The sequence below is a fragment of the Corvus moneduloides genome, chromosome 5, assembly GCF_009650955.1.
Source record: "Corvus moneduloides isolate bCorMon1 chromosome 5, bCorMon1.pri, whole genome shotgun sequence".
In the NCBI taxonomy this organism is placed as follows: domain Eukaryota; kingdom Metazoa; phylum Chordata; class Aves; order Passeriformes; family Corvidae; genus Corvus; species Corvus moneduloides.
In genome coordinates, this window is record NC_045480.1 from 66,188,599 (window position 1) to 66,205,915 (window position 17,317).

General features: G+C 37.2%; 1 long non-coding RNA gene across 2 annotated transcripts in view; it reads left to right on the top strand.

The window, feature by feature from the left end:
• The window catches only part of LOC116444546, an 86,716-nt gene extending 70,579 nt beyond the window's left edge, over positions 1 to 16,137 (top strand). Inside the window, exons 1-4 of one of the 2 annotated variants that reach the window (XR_004240379.1) lie at positions 6,349 to 6,667; positions 11,610 to 11,748; positions 12,520 to 12,602; positions 14,900 to 16,137. This is a non-coding gene — a long non-coding RNA (uncharacterized LOC116444546). Of the gene's footprint in view, positions 1 to 6,348; positions 6,668 to 11,609; positions 11,749 to 12,519; positions 12,603 to 14,899 lie in introns of those variants that run through there. The other variant, XR_004240380.1, reaches the window with a different exon arrangement.
• The last annotated feature ends 1,180 nt before the right edge of the window (positions 16,138 to 17,317 follow it).

Here is a 17,317-nt window from a genome sequence, read left to right on the forward strand (position 1 = left end):
ATTGTTCTGATGCCTCTTTGCATCCATGTTGACCCCCTCAAGTCCAAAAGGCATTGCAGCTGGTGAATTAAGGCACTGATCTGCATTAAGGCACCAGTCTTGATTGTCCACATTTATTTTCTGTTATGGGGTGGTCAGTAATGAAACAAGGTTTTGTGCACCATATTTCAGGCAGGTACAAGTGGATATGCCTTCGCTAAAAGCTGATTTGTGTCGTGTGAGCACAGCCAAGGGCACGGTAAACCCATGCTACCAAGCACAGCTGAGAGGCAGAGCACAGATGTCTGAATTTGGTGCCTTAAGATGTTTCTGGTCAGTTGACAATGTGTCTGGGGCTTCTCCACATCTGCCCAGATCTGTGCTTGCAACAACACCATCATTCAGGTAGTCAGCACAGCATGTAGGGCACAGGGTCGTTTGATAAAAAACTCAGACAATCGGCTGACTAAAGTCAGCCATTAATTTTAAAATTTAATTGAAATTACTTACAGATGTTTTAGGGTAGACTTTTTCTCAATTATTTAACTGGTGCTATAGATCATGTTACTGAGAAGCACCACTTTAATCTGGGCTGTGTATGAATGGCCAGTTTCTTTGCACCAACACTTCCCTAAGCATGCCTGTAAATTAGGCATTCAAATATTTAAGATCACAGCAGACTGTAAAATAAAGATGTTTTAGACTGTACTGTATCTTTCCACAAGGACTTCACATAATCAAAGTAAAAGTGCTGGCCCAACAATTTGACTTAAGATTTGGGAAGGGAGAGAGAGAGTAGAGGTATTGGTGTCAGCAGGGGGTTCATAATCTGAATAAACTTTCAAATGGAAACGGTATGGAAAAGCTCTGTACCTTAAGGGCAGAACAGCTTTATTGTATGAAGTAGTTTATTTGGTCTGTTATGGCTTTCTCTGCAGAACAAAATTACCAGTGTCTGCTGGCTAAATGGAAAACACTTGGATCATAAAAATATCAAATGAATCTCTTTGGCAACCACTAAAAAACTACACATATTTATGTAACTGTTATTTTTTTTCCCTGTTATATACTGTCTGGAAATATAGCCTGAAGCTTCCTTAGATCTCTTGGAAAGAACTAGCATTCAGATCCTTGCTGCACAAATACATTACTTAGTACAGATTAATTTTTATTAAGTTCTTTGAAGGTTTTTATTCGCTCCTTCATAATGACTTTTGTATTAGAAGAGCTCTACTTATTCATAGCAAACACAGATGTTGACAGGAAAGCCCTAACATCTGCTTTCTAGTGGCCATCAAGCTTTAGTGAATCAGTAAATATGGAACAGATTGTGAATTTGTTTTGAATGCTTTAAAGTGGGAGTATTTAATACCTGCCTCAGAGCTTTTGGGTCCCAGAGAAAAAGTGAGCTGCTAACGAATTTCTGATTGTTCAGAAGCCTTAAAAGGCAGCACAACACAGCCTGAAAATTTGGGATTTCCCAACTTCTTAAAATGAAACTTTGTATAGTTTTATATAGAGGAAAAAGCCAACTAAAGTATAACTCTTGAGAATTATTTCTGCTAACAGAGTCAGAGGAAGCCTTTTCTACAAGGTGATAGATGTGTATCTTTCTTGCATAGGTCATGTGTCCTCAGAAGAAACCAAATCTTTGCTGCAATTTTTCTTTAATCTTTTTTGCTTAGTACTATTGTTTCCCAACAGATACAAAACTGTTATGTGACTTACAGATATGATCTCGCCTTTTGTCTAGACAAAATAATAAGCCAAACACAGCAGAATCATGTTAGACACCCACTGATTTTATTAAGGTCAGTGAAAATATGGCTCTAAATTTAAGAGAAACTAGTTTGTTGGGGTTTTTTTGTCTCCACAGACTTGTTTCATTTGATTTAAAAGCTCTAAATGATTAATATATCTGCTAAAAATAATTTTCTAGGTTTTATTTTTACCAGATTTTCTAGCCACTTGGAGTCCTTTCCATAGAAATTGTTTCAGTGGTTGCAAGTAATCCTGTTTTTTATCTGATGCTCTTTCTATAACCCTTGGCTTCTCCACAAGAATTTGCTCTTTCACTACAGGCATTTGTTCAAAGCCGTAAATTTTATATTTAGAAGATATGTGCTAGAAAAATCTCGACAGATAGGACATCTACTTTAATTTTGGAATATGGGAGATATTTATCCTTAGAGAAGAAAGAAGACAGGAGTGTCAAACTTTCAAGTGATTTGAAATCCCAGTTCTACGTCAAGATATTCACTGGTGCTTACACAACTTCACATGGGCCACTTAGGAAAGTTGTTTGCAATGTGATGTCAAATTCTGGAGTAATACTTTTGATCAAGTGCCAAGTAACTTTTAGAAATGGCATCTCAGCATCTGTGTCTTTCTACAGTTAATCTGTATTGTCCAATTCTTCTGCACGTTAGTGTTATTTTTACCAAGTAACTACGTACTTTTGATCTCCAAGATTGCTTATTTTGCTATGAAGCTTAGGAGAAAACTTCTCATTTGTGTGGATCAAGAAGATGATGTTTAAGAAGCCAGGCAGAACCTGGCTTCATATACCCTAATAATATTATAGTAACTCATAAAATTTACGAGGACTCTGATGCTTTTGCCTTTTTGATTGAAAAACTTTGAGGACTTGGCATTTTAATTTTTTGTTTGAGAGTGCAGTTGGAGAGGGCTTCTGGGAGGATTAGTGAGCTGGAGATCAAAAGTGTGTTCTGTCACTTAAAATGGAGCCATGTGCTGCATCTGAAAGGCAATCAAACCCGCTCTATCTGGCGTCCTCTGAAAGACAGAGGATTCCTTCAGAGCTGTGCCTCTTTAGAGACAAAATGCGTTCTCCCTGGCTCTTGCATGCTTTGTTCTGGCTTTTGTGATCTTCATTCTCTGTGTTCTCTAAAAAATATCTCTATTTCTGTGATTTAAATATCAAAATACATTCTCTGATGTAGCTGGAGCTTGATCCCCTAACTACTTTGAAAACTTGGATTAAGGCTTTCAGCTGGTGTAAGAATGTGACTGGATGCCAGCGGAAGTTTTTCAGCATAAGCTTCATTTTCGACTCAACCCAAAGCCCTGGAAAAAGGAAGTCAGTCACGTAGTTACCATCAGGATCTGTAACTCTGAGTTTTGGACTTATTCAACAATTAAAAAAAATAGAGCATAAGATTACCTAGTCATGTGACAGTTTAGCTATGCCTTCATCCAGGAGGAACACATTTCTAAGAAGGTATAGGTGGTGAAAGGTATTTTTGGAAAACATTGCCATTCAAAGTGTAACTTTGAATCACTTTAAGTGGCAGATTTTGCTGGTACTGGAGGAAAACATGGCTATCTTTCTGAAGTTTTTCTGCTATCTAGCATGACTTTGGTCTTTTCTCATTTCTGTGAGTGTTGTTTGTTCCTTCCTTCACAAGCTAAGAGGTCTTCTGATGTGAAGAAGGTTTAATGATTGTTTTACCTGAAAATAAATGGTATATAGCAAGCAGTATGTTACTGGAACACTGCTGACAGCTAAACCAGCCTGTCTCGTGTCCTTTTCTCTACCACAGGCCCACAAAGAAGAGAATGAATAATGTAATAACTCTCTGGTTTGAAGCTTCTGATATTCTTTTTTGCTTTTGATGCAAATTTTGCTAACCAAGATTGTGTTTCTCTAATAATCTATAGCATTTCTATGTACAAAGACTCAAAACCATGTTTTTATTTGTAACTTACACAATTGTAGTTCAGTTTCATTAGCAAAACCCGCCTACTTCTAGAAAAAGAGCTTCATCTTTGGACTTGAATGTAAATGTGATATCCAGAGATATTATTTCACATTTATTATATTAATTACTTCTGTGCACAAAAATAATTCCAGTACTTTAAAATACAGCAATATCAGCGCAGTTCAGCTTAATTTTCTCTTCGCTCCCACCCCTTTTTCTATTTGAAAACTAGAGAGGGATAAAGTGGGGCAATGGTATTTTGTAGAAAATTGCCTTGCTGATTCCATATTTACAGCCTTTATTAACCTGACAGGGAAGAGTGGAATAGCAAGCAAATCAAGGACAGGGTTGAAAATGTCAAAGTTGTGGAGCATAATACCATAATTAGCAAAGTACAGCAGGCATTATTAAAAGTTCGACAGTTCCCTCTTATGACAAGTACAGTAATGAGAACAGAAAATACACAAAATTAATTTATTTTTGTGCCAAAAATAATAATGAGGTGAGATGATTACATCCAATTTGCAATCTCAAACTTGTCATTTCCTAATGGACTGGACCAGTAATTTTAGTAGCTTAATTAAATCAGCAGCAATAATAATTCCTCCTCCTTCCCCCCATGTGCTCAGAAGAGGGAAAATTTAGTGGCAAGGCAAGAGTATTTCCACAATAAAAGTTGTCTGTAGGTTTGCACTCAAAACAGGGATTAAGTGGTTTATTATACACTTTTATGTATGCTCTTGAACACTGTTGTTTCAGAACTTGGGAGTTAATATTTGGAAGAGACCTCGAGAATTGTTAAAAACCATCCTGAAGCTGAATTACTTATGTTGCATGGGAAAATTTTATAACTTACTTGTTTCTATAAACACTATACACATGTTTTATTTTCCTAGAATGATAGTAAAACAGTTTTCCTGTATGTAAATATTTGAGGATGTGATCAAATAATACTGTCTGGCCTTAACATCTATTCATATTGTAAACTTCTTGGTGCAGCATAATTGAAAGGTTAATAAAGCGACTGGCATCCACTTAAAAATCGTGTTTAACAGCACTACACAAGCCTCCAGAAATTAGGATTTTGATTAGTCTCTTAGTAGGACCCATATTTGGTTACATTTCTACCCTGGCGTATCCTGTAAAACTGAAGTGTCTATTTTATGCCACCAATAACCATTAATTACAAATTAGGACATCTCAGTGCTTTAGGCTTAGTATTCAGTGGTATTTTCTCAAAAGAAGGACACAGGAAATTGAGGGTTTATCCAGCTTTCTTATCAAATCTTTTAAAATGGCTACAGCAAATTCATCTTTCTTGATACTCTCTTTATTTATCTGCAACCTTTTTCCTCTTTCTCAGAAACAAGGGCTGCAAGAGAAGACAATTTAACTCTATCTCAGATTTTCTGGAACCTGTATGAAGCTTATGTTCCTTAAAAGTTTACTCTGTTAGCATCACCCCCATTTGATTGTTGCTCATCAATTTAATAAATTTTTTTCACTAAGATCCGCCAATTAGCATCAGCTTCCAAGTATAAAACCTAATTTGCAAAGTCTCTTCGGTTTTCTCTTAGCCATTCAGGTATCCTAATTATTAGAGAGATACTTATATCTGAGGGTTTTTCTCTTAAATTCAGCACCTCTTAGAAGCCAGCCACAGGGTTAATGGAAACAACCTGAGACTAAAGTGCTCAGTCATGCTGCTCAAGTAGTAGGTGCCAAAAAGTACTTTATCTAATACTATATCATCATCTGCTGTGGATATTTCTAATGAGAATCCTTACCAACTTGTTTCAGTGTTATTAGATGCATAGCAAAAGATCTGGAAGAAAATATATGGACTTATTACTGAGAAAATATGTAAATTACATTAATGCTGATTGAATAGTAATTAATTATGAAGATAGCTCATATATACACAGGTCTAATTTGCTTTCTAAGGTGTTTCTTTTGGAAAAAATGCAAATTTTTTGAAATAGCCAAATGCAATTTTGCAAGGTGGAGGACAAAGATTGTCGGGCACACCTGCAATGTGTGATATGATATCCTGGGAACACCGCTTGGAGAGGGACCTGGGGTCACAATCAGGTAAGAGTCAGCAGTGTGCAAGCTGCCAGAGTTCTGTTGCATCTATGGGAAGATATGTGAGCCTCGAGTAGAGAATATAAACTAAGAATATAACTACTACAGAAACGTTGAAGGTCGTTCCAGCCAAAATCATTAGAACATCAAAAGTTGCATCATTGGCATGCAGCTGCAAGAGCCACCCAGCAAAGCAGAGACAAATCAGATCCCTGAGAATTTCCAACTGGTTGTTGTCAGAGACTGAAAATAGTTCTTGCCTCAAGCATTGAAAGTTTTGTTCATGACAAAGAAGCTGCAACCGAATAAGCCTGTCTGAAGACTGGGACTTTTAACCGAAAGTCGAACTGCTGATTCGATAAAGGGAAACCTATTGTTCGATCATCTGACGCTGAGGGAAAGGTATGCATCCACAAAAGGCCAAAGCTGCGCTGAGAATCATCCCCAGCTGAGTTTGGGGTGGGGGAGAGCACAGCTCACAGAAGCCAGGTTTACACAGACCACCCCAACCGAGGGGGAAGGAGGAGGTTTCAGGTGTGTAGTGTAACCTCTGGTCAGAGGCAGTGAACACCCATCCTCTATTACACAAAGCGGCCCGGCTGTGGAGCCCCCAAGCCCACAGGGCACATCCGCGGGACTTTCCCGTGAGAGAGCTGAGGGGGAGTCATAACCCCCGAAGTGCTCCCCGGAGGCTTTGCACCCCCGGTGCAGCAGATCCCGAGTCTGCTGTGAGAGACTGCCCGCCTCCCCCAGGGGGACACGCCTGGATATTGCCTTCTTGCTCGACGCCATTGGATTCTATGCTTTTTGGGGGGACCTTTACCACCAAGAAGACCAGCTGGAGAGGATTAACGAATATCATCGGGATCCATGGAGTGGTGGTATTTTCCTTATCCTGTCCCTGTCTCTCTCTTTCTGTCCCCCCCCTCCCCCCCACCTATTTTTCTACTTCTTTCTTTCTCTCTGTCTCTCATATTTACCATCAAATAAAACCCTTACTATTGTCACTGGCATATGGTCTCCCTTGCACCTTAATTCAGGCAGAAGCATTTCTAAGAACCTAAAAACTGGATCGTAACAGTTGTGCAAGGGAAGACTTCTACAAAAGAAGGGCGCTTCAGCTTTGTGTTTCTTCTTGCGGTTATCCTTCCTTGAAGGCTGAGGGCGAAGGGAAAAAGTTGACAGTGGGTAGCTGCTGATGCTGTGTGTCCTGGGAAAGGCACTGGCAGGGGACCTCAGGGTCAGGGAAGGTGCACCTGCCCCAGTCATCCCTGCCATAGGGCACCTGTGGCTCCTGTGGTCTGTGAGGAACAACAGGCTGGGGCTTCACCTGGCTTTGGCTGTGACAGTGCTATGGTTTAACCCCAGCTGGCAACAGAGTCCATGTAGCCACTTGCTCACTCCCTCACTGGCCCTGGTGGGATGGAATAAGAATCATCAAAAAAAGTAAAATTCATGGGTTGAGATAAGAACAATTTAATTGAAACAATGTAAAATATAATAACAATCCAAATAATAGTGATTAATAATAACCAAGTAACTTTGTGTTACTGGCTTTTTAAAACTTTACTCCTAAGAAACTCCCCATGTTCTCCACTGAATGCCTGTGGCTTAGTGTTTCTGCCCTGCGTCCCCCTTATCCACATGCAACATCTTTCACTCCTCATGGTGTTGTCACTGCAGGTGTTTTCAATCTCATTTTGTTCTCATTTACATAAGTTTGCTGTCATTTCTCCCCTTTAATTGTTGTTAAAGTGCCTCCTCTTACACTACATGTGTTGCACCCAGAGATTTTCATCTGACATGGTACTTGCCATTTGCAAAAGCCCTAGGGTAATTTGTAAATGTTAGCTATATTCTGAATCCTTCTGTGAAATCCAGTGTTTGGTGTTGGAGCTTTACCTTTTAATTTTTTAATAAATTCATGTGAACACATAAATGAATACAACACAGGTCGTGAGAGTACACCAGGACTTTAATGAAAAAATAAGTCAAGCTTTCACTAATCAACTTTCTATTTTCCTGGAAGAAATTGTTTCTGTCAATATTTTTGTTATGACAGGGATGAATTGGAGAGGGAGGCAAAGTCTAGTCTAAGCAGACGGTTGTCAAAAATTGCACATTGAAATAAAGAATGTAGAAAGAAATAAGAGGAGAGGTTCCTCCATTTTGTTTTTATGTCATGAATAATGAATAAAAGTTACGTTATAGAAAAAATGAAAATGGTAAAAACTAAATAAAGCCAGAAATGAAGAAGAAAAAATGCAAAGTTGCTGAAAAGTATTTTGTAGACAAATTTGTGTGGTTACTCTAAGACCTTTAATAGTCAATGTTGATAGGACTGAAAATAATAGAAACAATTGAAAAAATGAAAAGTATATTTGTTGACTGATAATCTCATCTTTGAGATACTGAAAGGAAAATTAATTTTTACAAAAAGAAAATAATGTCCTTGCTTCTGACAAATCAAGTGTGTGTCTTGGATGCAAAGGCAAGCTAAGGTAAAGATAAGTAAACTTATCAGATAAGCTTCTATCAGCCTTGCATCTGATTGTGGGTGAAAATCTAAATGTTCACTCTATCTTTCCTTTCCAGTTAGAGAATTCTTGTTAGTCTACTCCCTGATTCTTGCTGGAAAATCATAGCCTGGAACAGTGTTTTCATACTTAATTAAAAGAGTTTCTAGATAAGAGACATGGACAAACACTTTGTTTGTAATTAAAAAGTACACAGGTTCAACAGTAAATTGAACTACTGGACAAGGATGTATCTACCAGTCTTTTAAAAACAGTGTTTGACTGCTTTTCAATCTTCATCTGTACAAAGATGTATTGTATTTCACTGATCATACGTGGGAGAGCAATTCCTTAATGGAATTCTTTACAGACAGATTAGGAGTACGCAAGTGGCTCTTGGTGTAACTGCAGAATGTGTTTGTGTGTTTAGGTTAGGGGGTTACTTAACCTCACACTGAAGCAGAATTTATTGAACCGACTTACAGAATAAAGAGGGGCTGCAACATGCATCCAGTTATGTGCCTTTGAACTGTGTTAATTTGAGGGTCTTCACTGACTTCGATAATATCTCTCTCTCTATATATACAAAATATATAGTATTATTGTGGGTTTTATACATGCTATACAAAACACACATAATGTATTGCTACAGTAATGATGATAATTCCAATGTACGAAAACTCTAAAAAAACAGAGGAAAAGGAGGGTGTTTTTTTCTTGGGTCATTTATATCCAAATTTCATTTTGAAGAGTAGCATTTCCTCATTCCTTCTGGAAAAAGTGCTTTAAATCCAACGTCTGTTCCCAATTAGTATTTCAATTACTAATGCTTCCTACTTAAAAAGTAGAGAGGCATCACTTTTGTATAGAAAAAAGTATTGCTGTTCTAAACTCAGAGGTTAATTTGAGTGCTGAAAATGTGTACACTACTTTGGCAGTTTAACAGGTACTTTGAGCCCTTGTAAATTGGTTTATACTAGGAAGGATAAAAATTACAAGGGTTACTAATCTTCATGCTGAAATCATTAAGATAATTACCACCAACTGTTTTATTATCCAAGCATATTAAGGGAAATGCAGTTGCCTCTTGGAGCAATGAGTAAAACCTGAGTAGGTATTTACCAGCCTGTGCTTTAAATAACGTGTTGAAAAATACAGACTAAAGCTTGTGCATGTGCCTGACATAACTTTCCCACTGGTAAACTTAAAAAGTATATATATCAAGTGGAATATTCTCTCTGCAAGCAGGTCCATTATTTCTCACAATATAACCACATCAGAACTCCTTTTCTGGTACTTTTTACTAATTATGGTGCTCCTGCTCATTTGGTTTACATCTCTTCCACGCATCAGATAAGGCTATTATGTGCTATTATTTTTTCAAGTCAAAACTCCACACTTTCAAAATCTATTTGTAACACTGTAATTTGAGTCTACTAAAGGAAATGAACAAATCTTGGATGATTCTCTTTTTTAATTAATGCTGCAAGTAGGGTTGTGATTTCCTTCCTTTTGTGTTTAACACTAAAAATATTTCCCATTCTCCCAAAAGGAAAATGCAAGTGCCTCCATGAAGTCTTCTAGGCTGTTGTAAAATTCAGAAAAGGCTCAAAAACTATCCTGAAGGAATGAGTCTGTAGTGCTATACTTTATACCAAATACGTGCCACTACCTTTCCCAGCACAGTTTGACAAAATAGGTTCACAACCACATAGAAATAGTTTCTAGATTCTTTTTACTTTATAACGAATAACATAAAAAAAAGTAACCTGAATTTCCCAAAACATATTTTGAAATTTTTTTAAGTACCAAGAAAGCCTTTAGTGAATAAAAGTAGGTATTTGTTTCAGTAATGGGATAAAGTTGTTAATAAGTAATGTTATCTTTCAGTTGTTGTATTCTTCCAATATTTTTATATTAAAAGCCAGGTGGTGATGGGGAAGCTTGTCAGGTAACTTTAGCAATAAAGGCCACAACAACCAGACTAGGCAAAGTAAATGTCATGAGGAAATAAATCAGAAAATGAGGCTGAATATGTAACCTGTATATATTTATAAAGTACCTGTTGGGTGTTGGGCCCTTGTAATAAGGGCAAGTATTCTGTGGAGATGCGGATTAGAGGAGGGAGTTAGAGAAGAGTAGTGAAAAAAACAACAATAAAGAAAACTTTAAACTGTTTAGAATAACTGGAAAATGGACGATTTTACTTTTTTGTTCATGTTTTCTGCTTGCAGAGAACTGCTTCCCAAAGCAGAAGGATGTATTGCACAAATGAAGAGCAAACTTGTTTTTACCAGCCCAGTACGTTTCCTTTCAGGCCCATGCCTCAGATGCTCTTAGCTCCCGACTAGTGAGTCACAAAGATGAAAGGCAAATAATCTGTGGGAAAACAATGAACCAAATAAATACAATAAAAGATATAGTTCCTAGAAGTTTTTGTGGGTTTGGGTGAGTCAAAGCCACACTTGTATACAAGACTCAAATTTCTTCTTTTCCTAGCATGCCCTCAGGTGGCTATCATAGTGATTTCTTCCCAGGGTGGTGTGCTGTTGCTTTACAGCACGTGGGAGAGACCTTTAGATCTGTGGGATAGAATGAGATACGTGCTTCTTTTAATGGGTTGTGGCGAGGTAGAAATACAAAACATATCCCTGTACCTCTCTAACAGCTGAGGCAGTCCAAGTCACTTGCCCACCCATCGGAAAATGAAGGCATCTACCAATACAGTTTTCTTATACTGCAGATGTTTCAATATTATTGTATCATAACCAGACTTTTTAACTTTTTCTTCTCCTTTTCCCCACACATTTCCTCTGTATGTCAGAAGAACTCCTTTTTACAGGAAGCCCCACAATCATATTAAAAGCTCCCTCAGCCCATGAAGCTATCAAACCCAGGATGATTATGCCAAAAAAATCTTCTGTACACACTGTCATACCCTTAACTGGTGTAAATTGACTTAGCCTCATTGACTTTAATGGCACTATATTTGCAGAACACTTATGTCAACTCTGAATCTGAACCACTGTATTAAATCCATTACAATGTGAGAAAACTACCCTGGGACCATATTTACACTTTAAATGTTCCTGTGTAAATACACAGGGAAAATATTTCCAGGAAGCTCCCCATTTAACCATTTAAAGAGGTCCAATTACTCTGTATTTCATTAAAATTACCTTCTCAAAGAATTAATGAGAGGAAAATAAACAGCCCTTAGGGATCATGTTTTTGATGGGTCTGCCACAGACTCACAGGAGGTCCCTTGAGGTTCTGCCTCATTGAAAAGATTTTTTTTTTGCCTTAGTGAACAGAGTTCAAGCTTTCAGTCTCACCAAAGGAAAAAACAACCTGATGGTCTTACAGATGTATAACATTATGAAGCTCAAACACACAGTAAAAACAATGACTCCCTGGAGTTTTGCAGAGGAATGGGGAAAACAAAGGTTAGTTTTTTGGATGTGACACCTTTCTTGTTTTTGTTTCAGCTTTTTTCATTGTAAGGGATGTGTACAAGCCTAGTGCATTAGTCTGATGTTGGGAAAGAACATGTAGTTACAGAAATGTCTGACAGATGGGAAGTGCCCGGGGGATCTGAGGTCAGAGGATAACTGATTGCTCATACATTATCTAGTAAAGTAAATAAATAACTGACATTTTAGTGTCTGTAAAATCGGCGAAAAGCCCATAACTTGACTGTTTCAGACAATATATGGATTCCTGAACACAACTGTTCAGAGTATTAAATTATTTTTCTACTAGTAAATAAAATATTGAATGTTGCCTAATTTTAACTATTGCATACAAGTTGGAAACGATAAGAAAATACAAGCAGTATAGATTTTTACACAGCAAATAATACATTAAATTTCTGGAAAGAACAATGGTCCTTTTGAATTACATGACAATTTGGAAATATGACAATCTCGAAGTTTCTTATTTCTTACACAATGCCTATGAAGCTCAGGCAAAAGTGTTTCACAGGGAAGCACTCTATCCTAAAGGACAACAAAAGAAAATGTATGCTAGCCTGATGATCATTTCCAATCTTAAAAACAATTAAAATCTGTACTGCAAGTCATACCAAACGTTGCAAGAGTTGGGCTATGACTTGGAGTTGCCAAGAGCAGTTCACGATCACAGGTGAAGAATAAAATCTTGACAGAATGCACTTGAATCAAATTAAAAAGTTAGCTCTTTCTGTGCTTTTCTTTCAGCTTTCTTTGGATTTTCTTCTCCTATGGCCCTCTCTGAACATGGGTGACAAGACCTGTCTGTGCAAGTACTCTACATAACATCTGTAAGTGGAAGAAAAGAGAAGGGGGGTGGGTTTCACACCAGCCCTTGAACAGTGCTTTGTCACCCTTGTCAAAGGATGTCAAAAGATGGTACGGGACGTAGTTCCCATTTGGTAGCAAAAGAAGTAAAATCTGAGCTTGCTGCATATGAAAAAATAGCTGCTGCCCTCTTTCTATTTGCAGGCCCAGCCTTTCCTTCAAAAGCTCCTTGCTAGATCTTTCTTTAGTCACGCTAGCACCATTTATTAAATGAGGGGTTGGTGATGCATGGTAAAGTTCTAATATCCTGTTACGGGTTTTATTTTTTCCCACCTAACAACTGATAACCCCCATATGTGGATTTGAGGGAATAACTCAATATTTCAGTCAGAATCCTATCTGGATTTGCATGCATGGGAAGGACATAACCTTCACAGCAACCTGTGAGTTTTTACTGATAGTCCATCTTACACTGAGAAGTGTACTGCTGAATATGTTAGTGTCCTCACAACACCACAGAGTAACTAGCATTGTTTGCTTGCTGAAATGTGTCAGTGTCAGAAATCTGTGGCTGGTTTTAGCTCACATCTTCTAGGAAGTCACAGTGCTGAGACAGTGCAATAGCCTGTGTACAACATGAAATATATTCTCTGCTTTCCTCTCATGTCCAAAAATATTTTGCCCTGGAAACTCCTGCTGGAGTGACTCATCTGGTATCAGAGAATACAAGAGTGATTCTGTTGCGATGCCCGGGGGTTTTCTTCTTAAGTGTGTGTCATATGATTTTTGTCCTTGAAATTTGTGGAAAGATTGCTGACCCAGTTCACATCATGCTGGTGTCTAAGTACCCTGTTGTCCATGACTCAGAAGCTGACTTTTCACTGAAGACAAGCCACTAGTAACCCCAGGTTATAATTATTTATGTAATTCTAGTGGCTCATGGGAAAACTGTGTGAATAACAATTTAAATATGTTGTCGAAAAGTTTCTTCATATAAATACAATACTATTGCAGGCTAAATAGCTGGGTAGTGGCATACCAGAATTTATGAAGAAGTTATTCTGCTCCATTTGAAAGCGTGGGGCTTTCTCATGCAGCACTTACCACAGACAACTTTAAGGAAAAAGAGTAAAATTTTCATATTCTTCTCTGTTATAATTCCACCTGTTCATTTCAAAGGAAATATAGGCTTTCGCATGCTGTCAAAAGATTTAGCCTGAAAATCTCCAGGCTATGTATTGAGCTGAAGAATTTTTAAGATACGTTCAACTGCATGTGTAATTATTACTGTACAGTTATAATTCTAGAAAATACAGTGAAAAAAATCATACTAATTCCAGATGTAAAAAGTCATCAAGTGGGTAATTCTATCAATGTCAGTGTGACTTTTCATGTAAAAATGTAAAATTAGGTCTTCAGTCTTTCTTGCCCTTTTTCAGAAGTACATTCAACAAGTTGTTGAAGAACATTCTGGAAAAATAAAATATATTTCAGGGCTAAAATTCAGTGTGAATTGTGTTTCAAGGTGTCTTGCATATATTTTAACAGATGGGTGTGACAACATTGTTAACATGTAGGTTGTAAAATTAAAAATTGGGAGGGGAAAAAAGAAGAGATTTTAACTTTTGACAGTTTGTGGTTAATACTATAAGTTACCAAACCATGAGAGCTTTATACTGCCTGTTTCACAAAACAAGCAATTTTTAAAATAATTCTGGAAAATAAGCACACAAATTTAGAGGTTGATTTAAATATAAAGCTTGATATCTCATCAGCAACAAAATACTTCAGCTTTGTTAAATGTATTAAAATGAGAAAATGACACTTTACCCATATTATTTTTTTAAATCCATTAACTCAGCACAAGTTTCTTAAATGATGAAATGATATCTGGGGTTTTAACCTATTTGTTTTCCTGACATTATAGTATACCTTTAATTGTCAAGAACAAAAAGGAAGAGCAAAAGCTGCAGATAATCTAGCTAATTCTGAGCAAATTCCAGCCTGAAGCTGGGATTGTCTTTCAAAGAGGGGGTAGGAACAACAATTAAATGCTGCTTTTACTTTACTAGGCTGATTAGAAGTAATTTGAGTACCTCAAGTGATGTAAAGTTTTAAATCTATTGATTAAATTTGCATCTCTTAGTTTTGAAATGATCATTCATGTGGAGTGTAGCCTAAACTGCAGAATCTTTTTACTACTCAAGTGTTGATTTTTAATATGTCAAATGTACTAATTAAAATGTATATTTTGTAGATTGAATATTTAATATTAATATTTGCTTGCATTTTAACCACTGACATCAATGATATTTTGCAGAATTTTATGGGTCATCACATGTTACTCCAATGGACAAAGAAAAAAATCAAGCAGAAGTAGCTGCCTTCAGTACAGAAGAAGACTGTGGAACATAACAGAAATGCAGAAAAGCTCCAGTTTTAGTTGGATGCAATTGCTCTGGCACTGCATGGTATTGACTGCATCCAGTCTTTTTTAGGTCATTCCATAGTAGAGAGCTGTGAATAAATGGGTTGAATAATTGATTTCAGGCATTATGTCCCTTAGAGTTGCAGTCTGACAGAGTTGTGTTATGTGTTTACCACTTTTTGAACTGGCTTCTTGTTCAGCAGCACCTGTTTGGAGATTCTTCCTGGCAATTTTGGACACTTTCCTCATAGAGATATATCCTACATCAGTTAATCTTGGAGACTTAGACTAGTATTCCTCAGAACAAAGATAGCATGGTAAAATTTGAGTTCCATTTGACTTTCTTCACAGACCTTTCATGTTTTGAGGTTTGCCTTTTGAAATACAATTTCACCTCTTCTTGGAACCAGAGAATTGAAGACTATGCTTATTTTTTTCAGCTAACAGAACACATTTCAAATTATTTAATTTTGAATAAAATGTTATTGTCCTCATCTGAAGAAATAAGACAGTACAACTATCCCAGATTTACTGGCAATCAAATGTACTTAACTGCCATTTGAACCCAGGTCTCTTCCAATAGTGAATCCACTCTATGGAGGAAAAGAGGCTCTCAGAGAAGTGTGTCTAAATGTGTACAGTAAGTTCTTCGAGTATAACTTTCTTTTCTAGTCCTTTATCCTTATTATAACTATATTTTCTAGTTCTTTGTCCTGATGCTCAGTGCAGAAACAATAGACCCTTGAAATCTATTATATGGCTGTAGCATGTTCCCTATAGACAAGGACAATTTAAATGAATAAAATATAAATGAAAGCTATATTGAATGAAAAATTAAGAAACCTGTTGCTCGCCATTACACAAGGACTTGCGAAGAATAGGATCTATAAAAAGGCATAGATCATTTAATGAAAATGAGAGTGGACATTGGCAGTGTTCATTCTTTGCTAATATCAGCCAAAGAATCATATTGCTATTGAAAGATTTCTATGGTGGACAGAGAATAAAGACATAAGGGGATACTGTATTAGTGAACAAGGAATAATGTTATAAGGAAACACATAGCAATTCACGGAGAGAACAGGTAAACAGTAGAGCTTATTAGAAAATTAAATATGTTCTTTGCCTCACTGTCCTCTGAGCTGGTTGGTGATTTGGTGGCAGTGAATTAGATGTCCTAATTTAGTGTAAGATGAATTAAGGTTACTGTAAAGGGCATTCAGCCAAGTAGCTTGAATGTTCGTGCCTACATTGCACAGTTCAATACTTGGCAGACGGAATTATCTCCTGTAATTCAAACTAATTGAGCAGAGATCCAAGATCACCACTTTTGGGAGAGCTCTGAAATATGGAAAAGAGGAAAGGCTGAGCTTCTGCTGCCTCTTCGCAAAGGCCTCAGAGCACACTTACCTGAGGGGTGGATGGGCATGTCCTGGGTGTACTGTCCTTTTTAGGGAGATCTTGTAGCGATGTCAGCAATGGGAAGACACGGTTGGTGTTGTACTATGGAATACAGAGGACTCAAAGTGAGTTAGCCAAGGTTATTCCAAGAGGGTTGTCGTGTTGCTTGGCCTTGGATCCAGTGGGGAGTCAGATGAGGGCTGAGATTTGCCTTTGTCTCTTTGCAAACTTGGACTTTGTAAAATTATATAAGCAAATGGTGAACATGGACATATTGCTCTAAAGCCCTGCTTCTATCATTGTACATCCTTAAACTGAGTTGCTGTGGTCTCAGGTGGGCTTCACTATGCATTTATGTTCTGTTTAAATGTATTTTATATTCAAACAAATGGCAATGTTAGTTTTATTGCTACCAGAAAGCACAAACAGGAGATTTCTACCTAAAGGAGACTCCAACTTCCTTAATATTTAGCCTAAAATGATTCTTCTTTAATGAAAGGGTTTGGTTGAAGGCTTTGAGTACATATAAGTGGTACATTTCTCCCAATCATAACATTCATTATTTTCAATCTGTAATATGCATATTTCATTTAAAAAATACATAAAAATGCTCAAAATCCTTGATTACTCAGGAATTATGTGCAATGAATTTATGAGATAATGTTTTCAGGCTTGTCAATAAAGCCTAAACCCCCGCTGTGCTGAAGCTTATGTCATGTGCTGCACACACATTTCTAGCACGATATTATGACCTGGCTTTACCTTCCTGCATTTAACTCTTACCAAATGAGTCATTTATCCTATACTAAAAGCACCAAAGGAGCAAAAAGCCGCAATTGATAATATCATAATAAAACAGAGCTGCAGGAATTATTTAGATTGTTATTTAGAGCAAATAACAATCTGCAA